We start from the raw sequence: 12,152 nt of genomic DNA, 5'->3' as shown, positions 1-12,152 counted from the left end.
TATGGTCAATCTAAGTGAATTGGAAAAAAGTAAAATCAAATAGACTTTTGGACAACCCACCAAAATCCAAAAGTAATTGGAAAGTAAAAAGGGAAAAACGTAAAAAACAAACAAAATGGATCTCTCTGGAAAGAGACCAAAATATGAACAAAATTTTCCAGATTTGAAAGGTGAGGTACCTCTTCCGAGTGTGGATCTTCGCTAAGTTTCTGAGTGATTTGTCAATGTTGTGAGTGCTATTTCTTTCATCTCTTTAGTAAATCTTCTATTGTCTTTTCTACTATGAATGTCTTCTGCAAATATATGGTAAAGTTAATTTTAGAATTTCAACATTTGAACATGCAAATGATAACATAGCATAAAAATGACTTTCTTCAAGCAGGTTAAGATTAATATATATTGCATAAAACATTTGATAGGAGTTGTTTTCAGATCTAGTATCGTTCCGACAAAAATTCAATGTACTGTGAAATGGTGAGTTAAATTTTTGACATTTTTTTATATTGATCCTTCATAATGAAAACTTCAATTGAAGAATATATTAGCATGAAGTAGTTCTTGTTTTGGATTAATTTTAATGAGATTTATCAGGTTATGTCTCCTTCATATCTATTTGGGATGGTCAGATACGGCTAATAGTTTAACTTTAATTTAAATTATAAAGTAGTAAATGCATGTTATTGCAAAGCTATAATAAGCTTATGTTGATAAAGATTTTGGTATCTTGTTTGGTGATTCAGAGATTTTGTATATATAATCTGAGTTACAGTTTTCCAAGCAAGCCGGAGTAAATTGTACTTGAAAATTTTTAATGTGAATTTTCAAGACACAGTTTATTATATATTATAAGAAAAAGTTATCATTTTCTTGGTTTCCAAATCATAATTTGTTTAAAATGACCTTAAAATATAGGAACTTGTGACTTTTACTTTTTAGATAAATGAGTAAAGTTAAAAAAATAGTAAAGATTGTAAATGTGTGAAGTCTTATAATCTATCTGTACTCGTATTTAAAACTATCTGATAACTATGAAGTTGTATTTATTATTAATGTTTAATAGTAGTATTAATATATAGATTTGTGTAGTTTATGATAATTTATATATATACAACTATTTTGAGCAATGTTTCATAATACAATTTCTGTCTTAATGCATTCTAACTGAAAAAAATTGCCTAATATATTTTCATATTTGCTTTTTAATAAGTGTATTGTAGATGGCGGAGAAGTTGATAATGGGAAGATTTTTTTTCTGCTAGTGTATCGATGGAAAATAGCAGTGATTATAATTAGCTAATTAAGGTTAGTACATATCGACTATTGCATATTTCAAAGTAATTTGGACTTTCTTTGTCTTTTTTTATTAATGTGTACCTACTTAATGTTAACTTACTAAGTTAAATTACATTATTAATGAAACCTAAAACATATATAACAGTTAATATAAAAGTTATTGTAACATACACAACAAAAATTGTAGTATATATATAAAAGTTAAAAAATACAATGTATGTCAAATAAGTCTTGGAGTACTTCTTTATATACTACATTTGTGGCTTCATTACTTATTTGCCCATCTTCATCGTAAGTAAGTATTTTTAATCCCTTTCTATTTGTCACTTTGGAAAGAGCAACATATAAATGTCCATGCGTAAACACTGGCTTCTTCAGAAATAAGCCCACATGAGATAAAGACTGTCCTTGACTCTTATTGATTGTCATAGCAAATGATACAGTTATAGGAAACTGTCTTCTTTGAAACTTAAAAGGAATTCTATAATCTGAAGGTGTTAAAGTCATTCTTGGAATAAATACCTTCCGGCCAACCATCTGTCCAGATAAAACCTTTGCTTCAATTACTTGATTTCCAAGTTTAGTAACAATCAATCTAGTTCCATTACATAATCCCGCTGACTGATCGATATTTCTTAGTAACATCACTGGAACCCCAACCTTTAAAGTGATTGAATGATTTGGAACGCCAGAACATTTAATATTGTTCAAAAATTCAGGGGTATGTACATGTTCCAAAGCTGAATAAGTATGATCAGACCTGCAAATTTTATCAGAACTTAAATATGATTTCTCAGGATTATGATTAAGAGTAATCATATACTGATTTATCGATTCAACCATATCAAGAGTTGGAGCAAGAATGGCTCTTTGTTGAAGGTACTCTGGATCATTGCAATTAGTGATGAAATCTGGATAAATACTTTCAACAATAGATGCTATAGGATCAATATACTCATTTATTAGAAGATCATTAGGTATTAAAACTTTGTCTATTCCATCAATTGAACTTCCAATGCTACCATCCCCAACTTTCAATATCCAATTAGAAAAATCTCTCAATTCTTCCAAATGTGTATCGTTTGCATTGCTTTGTAACCTCACATTCTTTGTTAGAGTCAATAGTTGACATTGTGGCCATAAATATGATGAATTTACAATTGCATTAACAATATCTTGTCTAGTACCTTTTGGAATAACGGGTAAAATTTGTCTAAAGTCACCTCCAAGAACAACTGTTTTTCCTCCAAATGGTAATTCTGCCTTAGATGCATCTTTATAGCTAATAATATCTCTTAAAGTTTTATCCAAAGCTTCAAAACAATATTTATGCATCATAGGAGCCTCATCCCAAATAATCAACTTTGCCTTGACTATCAAATTTGCTAAAGGAGTACCTTGCTTTATATTACATGTTGAATCTTCATTTATATTCAAAGGGATAACAAATCTTGAATGTGATGTTCTACCACCAGGCAACAATAGAGATGCAATCCCGCTAGAAGCTACTGTCAAAACAATATCTCCTTTAGATCGTATAGCTGCTGATAATGTCCTCCAAATAAAAGTTTTTCCTGTACCTCCAAAGCCGTATAAAAAGAAAAATCCACCACTATTTGTAATAACTGCTGACATAATCTTTTTGTAAACTGCTTTATGTTCATCAGTTAAATTTTGTAGCAATTCTTGATGTTCATCAGTTAAAGCACCTTTATTGTAACGCATTTCATCTCGAATTAATCTGTTGCTATAATCGACCTCATCCTCATTATAGACAGGTAATGGCATTGTTGAAAAATCTTGAAAACTCCTTCCACAACCTTTTAAAAAGGTTTCAATCTTTTGCAAGCAACGATTCTTCAAATCTGCTTCAGATAGATAAACTTCTGAAAAAACATATAAACATATACTAATTTAATAAAATAATCTAATTCTAATTTACTAATTATTAAAAAATTTTAAAAGTAAAATAATAATAAATAATAAGAAAAAGAAAAAAAAAAGATTATATATGATTAGTGTCAAGTGTAAACATTATTAAATACCTGGGTTATCTAATATTCTTCTTTCTTCAAAAACGATATCTTCTGATAGTAAGTGCCAAGTTGATTGCCACACTATCTCCGGACGTGACATTGAATTAGATATAAGTAGCATAGCAAATAATTGTCGTAGATATGATGGCATTCCCCATTGACTTGCTTCTACTATAGCATCAACATATTCTTTGTCATCATCTAATAATCCTAGAGCATAACATGCATCTCTAAAGGTCTCATGATAAATATCATTTATTCTTCTGATTTCCTCATAAGAAGTTGGACCTTTAACAACATTCAATAGCAATCTAAGGTAATATTGCTCACCTGATCCTGGTGGAACAAAGAAAATTCTTCCAATAGAAAATGCTGAAGTTTTCCTTTTTTCCCATCTCTTAGATTGTTGCTTCCAAACAAACTTTAAAGGAAATTCTGCATACGTTAGATGTCTTGCTTCAGGAAATTCCTTATTAGCTTCCAACCATCTTAAAAACATTGATTCCTTCACTGTTGGTTTATTGATAACAACATCAATTGGATCATCATCTGAAAATATGACATTTTGATTGTCTGGTAGATGAAAAGATAACCTTTCTACAAAAGGTTCTCTATGGTTGATTGGGAATTTGAAAATTCTCCAAGCTGCTTCACAGGATGATATATAGCGACAATCACAATACATTTTTATTTCATCAACAACCTTTGAATCTGAAGAATTAACACTATCGCAAAAAGCTACTGTGACTCGATCATGACCTTTATTAACATACTTAAATAAGTATTTAATCGATCTTGATTGATTGCACCATTCAACATTAATATGTGCCCCATATTTCATTAGCAAAAAATTATTATGTGGTACAACATATCGATTATCTAAATCAATACCTGATCTCTGTGTAGATCTACCATCATCTCTTCTTCGATATAAAGGATATCCTTCTTCATCAAGTGAGGTAGATGGTAAAAATCTTTTTGGAAAGTGCTTTGTACATTTGCCTTTTTGCATGCAAGGGGATGATTTCCTTATTGAACCACATGGCCCATGCATCATGAAGTTTGTAACAACCACATAATAATCCGGATCAAGTAATTTATCAGGCAATTCAGCTGAAATAATCGCATCAATGTCTCCAACATTTGGAAATTTATCATGGAGAAAAAGTAAGATATGTGCATGAGGCAATCCACGCTTTTGAAATTCAATAGTGTAAATCACTATATGAAGAGAAAACAAAATATTATTTGTAATTTATGATTTTATTTAAATAAAACAAATTATATTAACTTGAAAATGTAATATAATAAAATAAAGCAAAATAAAGTTCATACCCGCTTTTACTTCTCCAAAAACTTTATTGTCTCTTAAATCTTTTATCAAATGATCCAATTTGATTTTAAAGACTCTTGTTATAATGTCTGGGCGATCTTCTGGATGCAATCCCCTACTATGCACAAATCTCTTAATTTCAGGCCATTTGGGATTGCATGTAAATGTAATGAATAAATCAGGATATCCAGCCCATTTACATATTGCCATTGCATCTTGATAATTTTGCAACATTTAACGTGTTCCACCAGTGAAAGTAGAAGACAATATAATTCTTTGTCCTTGAGAAGATGGTTCTGTGTCTCCATGCAAAACTGCTTCTTGTAATCCTTTATATAAATGTGTTCTCAAATTTCTTTGATTTAGTCTATAAAACAATAAGCGAGAAGATTCAATCATTGTATATCCATCAACCAAGAATTGTTGAAATAATCTTTTAGCTGAAACAATTGTAGGTACTTCATTCTTCCTTTCTTGAATTTTATATGCAAAATATTCGCAAGAACTAACACGTTTTCTTCCCTTACTTGATTCATCAATTCTATTTAAAGGAATATCTTCTCTATAACCATCTTCCCCATAAGGTAGTAGTAATGGATATTGCAAACCTAAATATGCTGCATTAAGCTCATTTATTCTCTGAAGTTGTCCATTTTGACTTTCGATTATTATATCTCTGTCAGTATTTGTTGGTTCAAAATCGCCAACAACCAAAGCTGCTACCTCTGAAACTGATGGCAAGTTATATCCTCTTCCATCTGATCCTCTTCTTCCGATAAGTCTTAGTTTAACATTTGTACTTTGTTCAGCTTGAAATCTATCTCTAACCATACGAAAACTCTTTGCAAGAACATTATGTTTATCAAGCATTTCCTTCAGTTCGGTGACAATTTGAGCATGGATTTGATTGTTGCTTTCACCGCTACTACAAAGTGAATAGTAATATGTTGATAATAGTGTTTAATTACTACAGTTATAATTAATCTTACATAAAGCATAAATAAAATAAGTACACACCTGATAACATTCATTCTATTTGTTACCTCATTTTCTGTATCATAAATATATAATTGTGCAAAATTTTGGAGTAGATCCCTCATTAGGCAATAAGCTTCCAATTTTATGATAATTCTGTCCAGATAATCTGAAAGTTCTTGGCCCTTTTGTTTGATTGACAGATGCATCAATTTTTCCTCCCATTGATGTAAAAGAAAACATGGAATTATAAGTTCGGATATTCTCTCTGAAATGGTTACTTTTTTCACCTACAATAAATTATAGAAATGTAAAGTTGATAAACAAAATTATTGACGTGTATTTATATTTGTATTAAATAAATTAATTTACCTGATCCAAATAATAATTCCTTCAACATAGTAGGAGGATCCTTAGGATTGGGAAGCTTTTCATGACCACAACACAAAGTGAAAACATGTCTTTTTTTTTACACTTCTTATCAATTCTTTCCGCATACCAAAAGTAAGTGCCGCAATATTGACATTCATAAATTGGATCTCCTATATCCCAATAGTCTAATAATTTTATTTTTAAAAAAAAATAATACGTTAGAAACAAAGTAATTTGTTTAAACAAAGCAAAGGTTAGGGATAGTAATATATAAAAATTACCTTCATTGTATAGTTTTCTACTACCAAACTCATCTGCTGTCAACATATCTACATCTTCATTTTCATCATGAGTTAGATGATTTGATATTCTGTTATCTGTTACAAATAATATAGAATTTGAATATATTGCAGATGCTTATTGAATATTGTTATGTTCTTTTAGTGATATACCTTTGAAAAATGCCATTTTCCGTTGTTAACATAGGTGAGTATACATTATAATCCATAAATATATACTTACCCTTAGACTTTCTTGAATGTAGATGAACTAATTTGCAAATTAACAATAAAAATTTGACATTATCTTGTTTTATGTATAAGAATAGTAATATTTAATATGTATAAATTCATGAAATAATATATTTTTCCTGTAATACAAACCTCTAGAAAAACTTTGTGGCATACTGATGGGATACGAATAAATATGTTCATCCACTAAAATTTCTTTCCCCTTTGACACAGGAAAAGCTGTAGATGAAGTGCTTTGCAAATCTACCAAAAATATAATAAAATAAAGTTAATTAAACAAATTAAAAAGAAGAAATTTTAGATAAAATGCACAAAAAGGTATTTAATAGATGAAATAAGTTTTATGAAATTTGAAGAAGATAAAAGTTTTAAAAATGAAGAATATATAGGTAGTGTAATATATTTCACTGTTGTATAGTAGAAGACATGTACTATATTGAGCAATAAAAATAGAGGAGATCAAATTATTGACATCTGATGAGTATTTTCCACGTTTTTAATTCTGTCGTAAGCTAAATCTTTGTTTTCTTGCTAATTTCTTCTGATCTGTCATGACTTTGTTATGAGTTATTGAACTTGAAATCTAATATTATGGTGAATTACCATGATAAATGCAGTTGACCAAATAGCAGTTATTTTAAAATCCAGATTAGTGCATTTAGTTAAATAACTGTTAATTTAAAAAAATATTAATTATATTATCATTCTAATATTGTGAGTTATTAGACAGTAAATATTTCGGAGTATAGCAGTTTAAAATTATAACTGTTTTTTTATTGTTTGTGATTTTGAATAGATTAAGGACCTCAAAGAGAAATAAATCGATTTATAGTTATGCTGAAACTTTTTAACAGGTTTAACTTTATAAGAACTTGGGAAAATATATTCTTCACTTGTAACAATTACTAAGAAGATTAATATATTTGTTTAATCTCTCTCTCCCTCAATGTTTTTGATATGTATTTACCATATCATTCATAAGAGATAGAAGTAGTTGACTGTTGTAACATATGTGATCCTAGAAAAAAATATGTGAATCAATAATTTCTTTGACATTGCTTTTATTTATGTTAGATCTGAATATGCATTTGTTTTTAAGGAGCTGTCCCAAACTATAGGCATTATGTGAAGGGTAACAAAATATACATTGATCAGATGAAGGGTAACAAAATATACACAGAGGATATGAGAGCAATATTTGTCATTGCTTTGGATCAAATTCCTCATTACAATTTATTTGTGCTTTGGAATTTTCATCTATATAATGCTAGGTTCCTTCTTATAATTGTATATATGAGTTACTGTTAAGTAACATCTATTGCATGACGTGTTATAAAAAGTGCACCAAATGCAGTAGATATTGCATAAAATATATAAAGATCATGCAGAGGATTTGATAGGAATGTCTATGAACATGTTTGAGTATTTGATGAGTTAGTTTATCTGATAATTATATATGAAATAAGTTACTGACACCAACACTTGAGACAAAACTTATTATAACTATGTGAACATGTTTGATAATTGTAGTTTGCTTCCTTTTAAGTTCTTGACCCTCCCTCTAAATAATATAATCAAGGCAAAAATATATTTAAGATAATATTTTACAGAATGTTATATTTTGCTATGTAAAATACTCTATTTTTATAGCATATGTGTTATTGAAGATTTATTATATATGATTTATCTATTTTTGAAATTAGTTCACGAAGTTTGCGCACATTGATACAATTGTCAGTGTGCTGTTTAGTGTGAATTTGGTGCGAATGTTTTGGTGCAATTTTGGGGTTTGTTGACGTTGTTTTTATCGTGCATTTTTTGGTGCAGTTCCAATGTTTTTCCGGTGGTTTTTTGGGTGCAATTCTAACGTTGTTTTAGAGATGATTCTGATGCTGCTGTTTTGGTTTAATTCAAATGATGTTTTAATATTTTTATTGTGAAAATTTAGTGCAGCTTTGGATCTTTTCTGTTGCTGTTTTGGTGAAACTTTGGGGCTGTAGCATTGTATATATTTTTTGAATGAAGATTCAACATGTTATATAAAGCAAGGTACTCCTTCAACAAATTTGATAGAATTATTATAAATCATTGTTCATTATGACTACCTTTGAACTACTATATATTGGAAGAATGAAGATGAATTGCTTGGAGCTTTAGAATATCTGATTCCTATTCTGAATATATCAGCTCAGAAATTGATGTGGATCCACCATATTGTTCACCAAAGTGTTGCATGTTTTTTAACATATGGGAATAAGGTATGTCTCTTAAATTGCACTAACGTATTTGTAAAAATCAGCTAATAGTGTGTTGTTTAGATTTTGTATGCAGTAAAGTTAACTTTAATGATCCTTCTGTTACTAATGAATGTTAAACTATAAGTCTGAGAATATAAAATACACATTAAGACAACATGTAGAGGATTAACAACATAAATTAAAAACAACCCCACAAACACACATATATATATATATAGAGTGAGAGAGAGAGAGAATGATAGATAGATATAGATTGAGAGAGAGAGATATAAATAAAGAAGACGAACTTAATAGCTTGAATTTATATAATAAACTACATAGATCATCCAACTACCTTATTAAAACATAAATATTAAAATAATAAACTAAACTTAATACAACCTAAATTAAAACATAATCTTCCAATAACTTTTCAAATTTGGAAGATAGCTTTAGGTGTTCTTTTCCTTCTTAATCACTTTGCGAATTTTGTTGCTGGGTTGTTTGACATTCAAATCGTCTTTAATTTCATGCCTTGTAGATTTTCTAGCAGCTTTGCTACTCTTGCAGCAGTTTTACTACTCTTGGTAGATATCTTTGTAGTTAAATCAATCACATCTTCAGTAATTAATGTACCACATTCTGAAATGCTGCTCTTGATTGGAGTCTAAATTAAAATAACATAAAGATTATAAGTACTTCAAGTGTTTTCAATCTGATTAGTAATATAGAAGATGTAACTTATCTAAAGTTAGAATACCTCAAAGAGTTTATCTTCATCATAGCTTTGCTCATATTCAAAAAGTGATTTCTGTTTGAACATTATAAACATAATTAACAATTTATACGTTACTAAAAAATTTGTATGTATAATGTAAACAAATATGTTGGTGTTTAAACACTTACATTAAGATTGTCCTGAAGGTCAGGATGACAAAATTCCTTTAAAAGAGTATCATCATCGGTGAAATTAACAACTTTATAGACATTATCTTTTTTGTTAATGTTTGAGTCCTTGATCAAAATCTTAAACATAAATTTCTTCTCCATTAAATCACCAAGTTCTGTTGGATAAGAACTTTCTTCATCTTCAAGTAATCCTTCTTTCAACTCTTTTGCAGTTTTACCAAGTAGTTGTATAGTCTCTTTATTCCAAAGAAATATTGAAATAAATGCAGTGCCATCCATAACAGACAGTTGGAGCCTCTATCTTTTTTTTTATTTTTTTATTTTTTATTAGAACGACCCTTGAGGGGTTCAGGGGCTGAGCAACACCCCCAGGCCTTATCATATATGAAATTCAAAAATACATGGAGGGGGGCAAGTACCTTACCTCCAATCCTATGGTGGGTAGAAGTAAACCTACCTACTAAGGTTAGTCTACTTCACCCAATACAATAAGATGTAAATTAAACTAAGCACCTAGAGAGGATTCCTCTCTTAAGACATAGTACTAATAATACATAACGGACCATTTCGCCTTAAGTTAATGCTAAATATATAGATCTTTTGATATCTATATATATAAAATAAAGTTATGCGTTTTGTTTTTAAAAAAAAATGGTGAATTGAGTAATCTGAATATACTTTTTATTGAAGAAAAGATATATATATATATATATATATATATATATCTTATTACATATTCTTATAATGCTAAATGTGTAGAAATAAGAAGAATAAATAAATAAGGGTGAATAAAATTATAACTCATCTTGAATCTCTTCTTGTGGGCATCAATTTGATTTTCTTTATTATTATTATTATTATGGAGATGAGCCAAAATCATCTCCAAGTATCATATATGCTTTCATATTTTTAATAACAAATGAAAGCAAATTACCAATCAATGTAGTTAAGCCGTCTAAGTAGTTATTTTTTTTTTAGATCAAATTGATTTAACAATTTCTTTTTCAATAAATACAGGCTCATCAAAAAAATCAAATAGTCCGGAAATTGTCATAATCTCACTGATCAATAATTTTACAAATTTCTTGAACAATATAACAAACAAACGATAACATACATGCAGTAACGCCTCATTTTACCTTTGCAATGGGTCAGGATTTTAATTCAATCTACTTTGACGCAAACTTGACATATCAGTATCATCACATACTCAAATTGAGAAGGAAAAACTATTAGTTAAGCTTAAAAAACAAATCAAATTAATGATGAACTTCAACTTCTGAATATTTTATAAAAGACAAAGAGACTCGAAAAGCTGATGCATATGTTTCTATGAATGGTTCCATGGATATATATCTTATTACATATTCTTATAATGCTAAATGTGTAGATCTGTTGAAATTTATACATATAAAATAAAGTTAAATGTAAACAAAGTGATATGACACTTCTCTATGGCTACCATTGTTATTTATTTTTTTCATCCTTTTTTGATTCTTTCTTAAATTTTAAATATATAATCTATTAAATAAAATGACTTCTATAACTCTTCTGAATAGTAGTTGCACATTTGCGTTAAAATCCATTAGGTGTTTTATACCTATCCTAATTCATGTGATTATAATATTAGCTTTTAATGTGCATTAATATATGAGTAGTTACATCTTTTTATTTGTCTTTTCATAGTCTATTTCATAATGCAGCTTGCTTAATTTATATATTGTGCTTTTAATTGGATTGTTAATATGACATGTTGTTTTTTTTAGAGTTGATTATGGAAAGAGATGATTTAATGATAAGGGTTAGGATTCGCAAAATGTGGAATGTGACTACTTTCAAGAATAAGACGAACTGATCAATTTGAATATGATTTTTGTTGACGAAAAGGTATCTTATTCCATGAGGTGGTTTTACTACAAAAATTGTGATTTAAAAAAAAATTTAATTATTTCAAATTAATTAATGGTGTCAAATTGTTTTATCATGAACACAAATAGAAATTGTTTTTTGAAATTTTATAAGCAAATTGAAGTGAAAGGTTATATTATGTTCTTAAATTCTCAAAATTTTAAATTTAGCTTCAAAGTAAATTTAAAAAAATTAAAAAATTATGGCCAAACATTATTTTTTCAGTATTCAATTGTCAAAAAAATAATAATTCATGGTCAAAAGGGTAAAAAGTTAATTGATAAGAAAGAAGTCAAGGAAGAAAGAGAAAGAAAAAGAACTAAAAATAAAGAAAAAAAGAAAAAAAAATAAATATAGCAAAGACATATCCATTAAAGAGATATCGTGAAAAAATTCAATAATTATTGCTCGCTTTCACATGCTTAATATGAGTAAACATATTTTTATCCTATGTGATGGCACAAGGTGATATAAAGGATCACTCTTTCTTTAAATTTATTGATAAAAATTAGTGAAAAACGAATGTTGACAATAAATTAGATTAACACTTGAATTTTAA

The 12,152-nt window shown here is 28.5% G+C and overlaps 1 pseudogene; it reads right to left on the bottom strand.

Moving 5' to 3' along the window:
- Positions 1-1,308: 1,308 nt before the first annotated feature.
- Positions 1,309-9,964, bottom strand: LOC102586084 (uncharacterized; annotated as a pseudogene).
- Between the last annotated feature and the right edge of the window lie 2,188 nt (positions 9,965-12,152).

This window comes from Solanum tuberosum, unplaced genomic scaffold (assembly GCF_000226075.1).
Source record: "Solanum tuberosum cultivar DM 1-3 516 R44 unplaced genomic scaffold, SolTub_3.0 scf00001, whole genome shotgun sequence".
In the NCBI taxonomy this organism is placed as follows: domain Eukaryota; kingdom Viridiplantae; phylum Streptophyta; class Magnoliopsida; order Solanales; family Solanaceae; genus Solanum; species Solanum tuberosum.
Note: the sequence above shows the minus strand (reverse complement) of the source record. Positions and strands in the feature narration are given on the sequence as shown.